This window comes from Cupressus sempervirens, chromosome 4 (genome assembly GCF_028749045.1).
Source record: "Cupressus sempervirens isolate cs-2001-9-10 chromosome 4, ASM2874904v1, whole genome shotgun sequence".
Taxonomy (NCBI): Eukaryota; Viridiplantae; Streptophyta; class Pinopsida; order Cupressales; family Cupressaceae; genus Cupressus; species Cupressus sempervirens.
This window is the reverse complement of record NC_143121.1, coordinates 314986940-314997358: the sequence shown is the minus strand read 5'-3', so window position 1 is coordinate 314997358 and position 10419 is coordinate 314986940. Positions and strand designations below refer to the sequence as shown.

Here is a 10419-nt window from a genome sequence, read left to right as displayed (position 1 = left end):
TATTTAGAATTTGAAAATGAAGTTAACTAATGAAATGTGTAGAAATGGATGAGGTTTAGGATTATAAATTTTAATAATTATTTTTAGAAAGAAATAATAGATTTTCCAATTTTTAAAGATAACTTTTTAGTTGCTGAAAAATGCTAAAAATTAGGGGTCTAGTTCCCACTAGAAAACTACAAGGAAATAAGCTTATTTCCTTTTGATCTCAGATTATTCTATAGATAATAAATGTAGCTAGAACAATAGAAAACAAAACTTGACTTTAGACCCATATTTTGTCTTAGAGCTATCAAATTTCCACAATCCATCAGTGTTGTGATTTGATTTCTAGATTTGATTATGTGAACAATTTTTTACATCAATGTTTCAAATCACACTTTGTAATCCATCATCAAGATGCATGCAAGAGAAGAGAAGGAGCTTATTCAAATCAATAGTTTTCATCTCCCACCAATTTTTGAAAATAAATCTATTCCAACCAAAAGAAAAATTATAGATTCTTGAAGAGGGATCTCTCCTCTACAATGACATATAATTTTTAAATTTTTCTAATATGATTTCCTTTTTTTATCTTTCTCAAAATCAACATCTTCTTGAGTGTTAAAATGCGTACTTGTAGAATTTTTTAGTTACAATATATTATATCTAATTAAAACATTATGAACTCTATATGAGAATATTCTTGACTATGAGCTCTTTAAAATAGTATTTATATGTTACTAAAAAAAATCATAAAAAATAGTAAGAGTTATTGAAACATCACTTTCATGAAATAATTTAATTTCTTTGGTAATTTGATACTAACTACTATAAAACATGCATTTAATAGAAATTTCCAATTGGAAAAGTGTGAGACCATATATAACTTAGCTAGAATAAATTTAACAAGATCAAATGTTTGAAATTTTTTTATTTTTAGATAGAATACTCAATTTTTTTGTTTTGATTTGTCAATGTAAAAGGTGACACAGATTTTTACTTTCACCCTTTATATCTCTTGATTTGGTGAAGTTTAATACAATTCCTCGTCTATAGAACTGGTTTTCCCTTAGTGATTTTTCCTAGGACAATTTGTCCAAAAATATTGTGTTTATTGTGTTGCACATTTCTTTCCATATTTTATTGGTGAAGTTGAAGTTGTGTTAATATTTGATATTGAGCTATGAATTTATTTTTGACAGTTAAATAACTTGTTAAGATAGAAGATTAATAATTAGTGACTGCAATAGTGAGAGGCAAGTAATTTTTTATCTTCTCCCTCTTAGCGAGGAAGTTGTTTTGCATGACACCCAACTTATCCTTGAAGAAGATGATTTTTGTCTTCCTCAATGCCTTAGTCAGAATATCTACTACCTACTCCTCTATAGGTATGTACTGTAGCTGAACAACCCCCCATTGTACATAATCTTTGATGAAGTGATATCTAATATCTATATGTTTAGACCTATCATAAAACACTAGATTCTTATACAACTTAATTCAACTTTGATTATCGCAATATATCACAGTGGAGTCTCAACCTTCTGACCAAAAAAAGCTACTAACAACTTCCAAAGCCATATAGTTTCACATGTTGCCATGCCAGCTGCTATATATTCTGCTTTTGCTAAACTCAAAGCCACAACTTCTAGTTCCTATTGAACCAAGAAAGAACTCATGATCTCAAGCTAAAACAACACCCTGAACTGCTCCTTTTGTTTGTTGTACTTCCTACCCAATATGTATTAGTATAGCCTATCAACCTGATATCTTCACATTGAACATATCTAATCCCATATTCAACTGTACCACACAAGTAATGCAACACATGCTTAGCCGATGTCCAATGCATTCTCTTTGGTTCAACCATGAACCGACTAAGAGAGTTAACTATAAATACTATATTTGGCCTAGTGTTGACCAAATACATAAGAGAACCAATCAATTGTTTGTATAAAGTGGGATTTACATCCTTCTCCATGGATGTATCTACCCTCCTTCAATTTGTGATCATGGGGTAGACGTGGCTTTGCAATACTCCATCCCAAATCTCTTCAAAATTTCAATGCAATATTTCCCTTGACCAAGGAAAATCTCCCCATTGTCTACCACACTTCCTTGCCTAGAAAGTAGTGCATAAGTCCTAGATCCTTCATCTCGAACTCTTCTGCAAGGTTCCTCTTGCAACCCACTATGAGCCCTAGTGAACTTGTAAGAAGTAGGTTGTCCACATAAAGAACAAGAATGAAAATCTCACCACCAACCACCAAGTAGTAGAGGTTAGCATTCGCTTCACTCTTCATAAAGCACATTTTCTAAAAGTATGTATCAATACATTCATGCCATGCTCTAGGAGCCTGCTTGAGTTTGTACAATGCTTTCTTCAGTCTGCACACATGGGTCTCTTTGTTGTGTGCTACAAAGTCTTTGGTTGTTCTGTGTATACCTCCTTCTTCAACTCACCATTAAGGAATGTTTTCTTGACATCCATTTGATGGATTGGCCATCCCATCTATACTACAAGTGAGATTATAGGTCATATAGAAGTACACTTGGTAACTAGAGGAAACGTCTCCTCATTATCTATTCCCTCCTTCTTAGAGAACCCCTTTTCCATGAACTTCACCTTGTATTTCTCAATGCTACCATCTACACCATGCTTTATCTTATAGACCCAACGTGATCCAACAACTACCCTATTTTTTGATCTAGGCACTACCTCCCACACACCATTTTGCATTATTGAGGAATATTCCTCAACCATAGCATCTCACCATACCTAATGTTCTATAGCTTCTTGATAGCTAGATGGATCACTATCTACCAACTGACTAACTAATGCCACATAGTCATTGAGCTTGGTTGGTTGTTTCCATTGTCTCGTACTCTTCCTAGGAGCTCCCACATACTCCTGAGTATCCCTTTGTGTATTTGGAACGTCATGGTTCCTATTGCCAATTGTAGAGGATGAAATGTCAACCTCTAAGTCCTCTAGATGCATTTCTTGTTGCACCTGTTGCTCCATACTATATTAATCTTCACTACGTAAGTCTACACTTGTACTAGTAAGTATACTTGAGCTTTTCTTCCCTTGACTTGGTCTTGGAGCTTCTGTTGGCTGCTCACTCTATTCATTTGCTAGCAAATCTCTAGATCTCTTGAATGCCTTTTCCTACATGAACTTGACATCACATCTAACAATAGTTCTTTTAGTCCCTAGAATGAAAATCCTATATGCCTTTGAGGCCTCACTGTACCCAACAAAGTACACCCTCTCTACAGTCTAATCTAACTTTGTACATTTATCTTCAGGAATACGACAATATGCTAAAATCCTAAATATCTTGAAGTGACCAAAATTTGGTTTTTTCCTTGTGAAAGCCTCCTCTTGTGTCATCTTCCCTAGAACCTTATATGGAACTCTATTCTAGATGTAGGTTATTGTATTACATGCCTCTGCCCATAAGTAATGGGGCATGTCTTAGTCATGTATAGTTCCTACTACCTCTAATATAGAATAGTTCTTGCTCTCAACAAATCCATTATATTATGGATTGTAAGGAACAATTCACTCTCTCTTGATTCCTTCTTTGGCATAGAACTCCTAGAAGACATTTCCTTTATACTCACCTCCATTGTCTGACCAAAGAACCTTTCTCTTCTTTCTTGTCAAATTCTCCACAATAGCCTTGAATTTCTTAGAATTGACTAAAAACCTCATCCTTAGTCTTAAAGAAGTATATCCAAGTCTTTTTTGGAGAAATCATCAATAAAAGTAACATAGTACTCATATCCTCTCATAGATTTCATCGACATCATTCCATAAACATCTGAATGTACTAGATGAAGAACACCCTTAGATCTGGTGTCACTCCTTAGAAAAAAAATTTTCGTAAACTTCCCCAACACACATCCCTTACATACATCATGATGCTCTTTGCTGACCTTTGGAATATGTGTCACTATCTCACAAAACAATCTAAGTGTTCCATGATGAATATGGTTGATCCTCCTATGCCATAACTCTCCAAGATCTCTAGGATTACTACTGCTCATGAGTACCTTAGGAGTATCAAACTGCAACCTACAAAGGTGACCACTCCTAACTCCAATAGTTATGGGTGATTTCCAATCCTTGTGCTTAATCAACACATTTGTTGCTATAAAGAGTACATTATACCCCCTATCCTAAATAATAGATTAAAAAAAACAATTTCATACCTAAGCTTGTCACATACAACACATCATGAAGTAGAATTATCTTTCCATTCTCCCTCTGAAACTGAACAATCCCTTTCCCAACTGGGTTGTGTTTGGACAAGTTTTTCATAAAAATCTACATGTTGGTGATCTCTTCCTTGTAACTGGAGAAGTACTCTCTAACTCCTGTCATATGAAATGATGCCCCACTATCTATATACCAAACACACTGTGAGGTTTAGCTAACCATACAAGCAATGAGTGCAAACTCATCTTCCATTCTATTGGAGAGTTCTTTTGCACTTGCTGAAGTTCCCACCTACTTCTTACCCTTCTTCCTCTCTCAAAAATCACTAACATAGTGGTCAAACTCATGAAATCCAATGCACTTGACCTTAGAAAGGTCCTTCTCCCTCTTCTCACTTTGTGAATTTGATCCTTTGCTAGATCCCTTCTTTGTTTTCCCTTTCCTTGCTAGGGCAATGTTGTCTTGTTCAACCTCATTTTTCTGAATATTGTTGGCTCCATTTACAAGACTTAGTCTAAAATCCTCATGAGAGAAATCAATCCATAGTGAATCCCAACTTGGTAAAGTATCTCATCCACTAAAAACTTGCACAAAGGCACTCCATTGTTTAGTAAACTCATTTAGGGCTATACTCACTAGCTCATCATCATTAGGGCTATCTCCAATAGCTACTAGCTCATCCTTGACAAATCTGAGCCTAGTGAGGTAACTTGTAACATCTTCTCCCTAATTCATTCAGGTATTGTTTAGCTTCTCTTTGAAAATCATCTTCCTATTTGTGGTAGCATTTTGGTATAGATTTAGAATGGCATCCCACATCTTCTTCACTGTATCTAGCTCTAAGATATGTGGAACAATATGATCCTTCACACCATCAAGGATAATCCTCCTCACCTTGGCATCATCCTTCTTATATGTTGCAAGTTGTGTTGCATCCATTGGTACAACACTGGCAGCATAATTCTTTATACCATTCTCTTCCAACAATAAAGAAATTTTGGACTTCCAAACAAAAAAATTTGAGGCACCATCCAATCTATCTAGATCTCTCAAATCAACTAAAGCCATCTCAAGAGATTAAAGAAAAAATAAATCTAAAGAGGTCTATCTAGCTTTTACAAACCCTTAATTTCTTTCCTAGGGTAAAACTCTTCTACCCTTCACAATGCTCTGATACCATGTGGAAAATCACTATTGCAGTCACTAATTATTAATCTCCTATCATAATAGATTATTAAGCTATGGATTTATTTCCAACGGTTAAATAATATGTTAAGATAGGAGATTAATAATCAATGACTACAATCATGATTTTTCACAAAATAACCCTAACACTCCATGCTTGGGATTGAAACCCTAATAAAGTCCATTTCAAGGTTTGAAAGGCTCGTGCTACACCATTTGGACTATGAATGGAGTATTGGCCATGTCATCCACATTGACAAAAAAATCAAGGAAATAGCCGTGTGTGCGGTGGCAGAGAATTTTATGGGGCTAAAGAGTGGAGAAGAAGAATTGGAGAGCTTTAGGTTCCATTTCAATGATTTCAAAGTAGATCTCCTTTCTCACCCTCTTGATCTTCCTTGGACCACCTTTGGCAAGGTCAAGTGCACTCATGTTTCCATTATTACTCAAATTGCTTAGCAGATATGTCCGCATAAAACTTCCTTGAACAAAAGTGGAGAAAATGATGAGGAGAACTATCTAGACATGGCTTTGACAATGTAAAAGGTGGAGGGAAGAGAGTATTTCTTGAGTGATGAGGAGATTATTGACAATTTGATGGGTCTTTTCACCAGAGGTTATCATACCACTGCCTCAGCTTTGGCCACCATTCTTAAGAACCTCTCTCTCTGCCCAAACGTCTTACAGTGCCTTTGCAAAGGTACTACATTTTTAGATAGAATTTTAAAAAAATTATTTAGATCTTTCAAAATTTAATGATTTTTTTCAATTTTTTATTACAAAATATGTCAATCATAAATATCAAATATTGAAAGTTTCAAGAAAATCAATTGTATTTTCAATTTTTTGAATTTTCATCAAAGATACATTTTATCTAAAAGATAGTTGCATCCAAAATTTTATATACAATTTAATCTTAAAATGAAGGATCGATCTTTGTATGTGACTATTTAGTTGTGACCATGTTAAAAAAAGAACTTTAAACTGAATTCTATAAGAGATTAGCTCTTGTTAACTCAACACTCCACACTAATTTTCCACCTATTAGTTCATAACTATTGGTATTTAAAATAAACTTTAAACTGAGTTGTAAAATCTGAGAGTATGAATATGAAGTCAAATTATAGATTCTTTGAATTTTCACTAATATGAAGTCCTGTATTCTTTGTTATATATTGATGGAATCTAGAATGTGAAAGACTGAGAGATAGAAAAATTTTAGTAGAAGAGCCTCTTACTTGGAATGAGATTAAAGGTGTAGACTATTTGAAAAAAATTATATCAGAAGGAATGAATCTGGTGCCCCTTGTAATTGGAGGATTTAAGAAAGCCAAAGTAGACATTGTGTATGGTGGTTATACAATTCTAAAGGGGTGGAAGGTGTGTATTTATTTATTTTATCTCTAAAAGAGATTATATCAAACTCTTTCATTTTTATGAATTTCAATATTGATGGCTTGCAAGTTCATTATTTAATCAGATGAACCAGTAACAAGGAGTACTTTGAAAGTCCTAACCTGTTTTCTCCAGAGCATTTTAATGAGTGACATGAGCCATTTTCCAACATTCCCTTTGGATAGGGAAATCGAATATGCCTTGGAAATGAGTTTGCAAAGATAGAAATGAAAATATTTCTATACCATTTTGTGTTGAGATATGATTGTGATTTGATGGAGCTCAATGAACCAATTAGCATCTCATTTAATCTTCAACCCAAACATGGTTTTCCTTTGATTCTTACACTAGAGGCTTAAAGAAGTTGATGTGTATAAGTGAGGATAAGTACATGACAAAATAAAATGGCCATTTCTATACTATCCTCATTTCACTTTATTTATAATGTTCTTGTCTTTAAATAAGACTTTTGATAGGAACTATATTTTTAACATTAATCATTTCTGTCAATTTGCACTCATATTATTATAGTTTAAAGAAAATTATGTTTCATCCTCTTCTTAGTTTCATATATGGGATTGTCCTATAGAGATATTTTTCTATAAATTTTTGGATCTATAATTCCAATTATAGTAGAAATTTCTAGAGATCTTATAATAGCTCTAAAATGTTAGTGAAAGTTATCAAAATAACCTAATTGATGAACATTTATAATAAATACTCATATCCCTAATGTTTACACAAACTATTGTTTGTAATTTACAATTAGTTTACTCTACTACCACTATAAATTTGTTTCTTTACATCTAGATAAATTGTTATGTAGAACTCATAATGTGCTAAGTGATATGAAAGATGAAATTTTTCAAATATAAATTTTGAAACCTTTTGATTAATATTTTAGCAACTTATTCTCCATTTAAATTTTAAAAATGTATGCTTGTTGGGTACTTGAGTAGGTGGTCATTGATATTAGGGATATTATTTGGTTTGGTCAAATAGATAACCAGATAAAGAATTACTAGAACACTCATTTGAGCACAACAAAATAATTCCAAACTATTGGATCAGAAAAACTATGAATATAGGAAGTTCAAGAAATAAGAAAAACATTATTGTGATATCACTTCAAGACATGTAACACATATATAACTTTAAAAACATCAAATAATACTAATTAAATAAGTGACAACTTTAATAGCATCAAATTTTCACAATCAATAAAACTGATGTATGTCATTTTTTAGGAATGAAAATTGACTGCAACTATTTAATCTATTAATTAAAAAAAGTAGAAAAAGAGGTTATTAGATTTCCATAATTTAATGAATTTTCAAAAGCTTGTATATTAAGTACCTTATAGAATTTGTTGATTGTGTTATGCTTAAGGATAACTACCAAGATTGGTGTCCCATATTGATGCAGCTCTTGATTGTACTTTTAATTCACCTGTACATTGCCAAAGGCCACTGCTTAGTATGCTTCTCTATCAAGGGTTACCTATAATGAACAACTATAATATTGAAGACCAAAACATATATAAATAAGACATGTCTCTCTAAATAAAAAAGGTAACCCCTATTTCCAAATTACATGAAGTTGGGTATTGGAAGATGTTCTAATAATGAAGTGGATTTTGAATGTGGCTTTATTTAATTATGCTATCTCAAAATTATATCTTCCAACAAGAATTGATGTTTTCTGGTACTCTTCTGAAGCCAACAAATATTCAGCCAAGTGAGCATGATGTGCTATGAAGTAAGAATATTTTGTCAAGCACAAGTGCCCCAACAATATTTTTTAAATTAAGACTAAACTGGATAAATTATTCTTCATAACAATACATTTCTCTAGATCAATTTATACCTTTTGTGGCTATATCCAACTACCTAATGCAATGGAAAAATTCAAATTGAAACACAGATCACAAGCACCTAATTGAAAGATGAACAATATAATTCAGAATAAAGGATTCCTATTAATAATTTCAACAAATAATTTTCACATAATCTTAGGTTAATGTTATTGATTGACAAAATTGGCATGTATCAGCCTCTATAATCTCCTTAGTGCTTGATTGAACTTCTCTTCAGGATAGAATATTACAAGAATAATGTTGCCTACATAAGCGACGTGTATCTTGTGTGGCCAAACCCAAATGATACAGCACAATAGAAGAGTTTATACCTGAAACACACATTGTAATAACTTATTAGAAAATTACCTATACAACCCTTGAATGTTTTAATATATACGAAATATATTAATAAATTAAAATAGATAGAAAAACACTTAGCATTATCCTGGGAAAATATTACTAATCAACAAAATTGGTATATTTCAACCTCCATAATCTCCTTGTTCAAACCTCTCTTTAGGATAGAATGTAGCAAGAAGAACATTGCCACCGAATTTATGCCTATTAATAGCTGAAATGGATTTTTTGGCTGCTTGAGAATAAAAATACTCAACAAAAACCTGATTATAGTTAATGATGTCAGTAGGGATAGCATTACTAAAAATCAAGGTTCGGTGTGCAAGCTATACATAACAACTGCAAATAGCAAGTGGAATTTAACTAGTAAGCCTGAATGGAAAAGATGATAACTTTAAAGACTCTAAAACAAAAGACACACAAAAAATGTGTTTGACTTTACCAACCCCACAGTAGATGAAGCTTCATTTTTAGATGGTCCAAGACAAGGGATAACATGATTTATCAATGTTCCTACAATAGATAAGTATTTAATTTTTGATCTTAGAAGGGCATCTTTAATATAAATCAGAATCAAATATTGTTAACAAAATGCATCTTTAATTATTTTAAAACTAAAAAATGGTAAAGCTTGTCAATACTAAATCTTAATATTTACCATATTTTCCACATTCCTCAAGCATATCTTCCAAAATCTCTTCATACTCATCATCCTCCCTCAGATCCTCAGGTTCAACAACCTAATATGCATGATATCAATCATTCAAGAATAAAAACAAGAAAGTTGTTGATAATGGAATTCTAAGTGTTCTTTATACCTGTGAAAGACATACTACTTTATTGATTAGTTGATTGCTTTCAATTTCTATTAACAATCCTGACATCATGTCAAATATACTAGCTGCTCCATTTAATTGTAGAGCTAGCTTCTGGTATACATGCAAAATAAAATAAAATAAATATATATATGGACCCAAGCAGAAAGAAAATTATATATATATGGACCCAAGCAGAAAGAAAAAATTTTTGATTGGGAGTAATTGAGATGGCAGAAACAAACACAAAGAAATTCACAGCAGAGGTAAAACCAAAAGCTGTAGCCAACGTAATGGTAAAGAATAAAGAAGCATAGAAAACAACTGTACCATTCTACCAAGAAAATCTCTTGCTTTCAATAGTATAGGCTTGTGACCAGCATCAACCAAGTATTTTGCAGTTAATAAACCACCCTAACCTATACAAAACAGAGTAGAAGTCAAAACTTTTGAAGACTACATTCAATTTGTACTGAAGAAAATATGATAGGCTTTTCCAACAAAATTACAAGTCGTCAATAGGATAGTTTTACCATGGATAGGCTAGAATATTATTTTTATGGCACTTGTATGAAAAAATATTTAAAATAATCTACCAA

General features: G+C 32.5%; 1 pseudogene; it reads left to right on the top strand.

Moving 5' to 3' along the window:
• Positions 1 to 5548: 5548 nt before the first annotated feature.
• LOC149561279 (cytochrome P450 716B1-like) lies at positions 5549 to 7149 on the top strand (annotated as a pseudogene).
• Positions 7150 to 10419: the final 3270 nt, after the last annotated feature.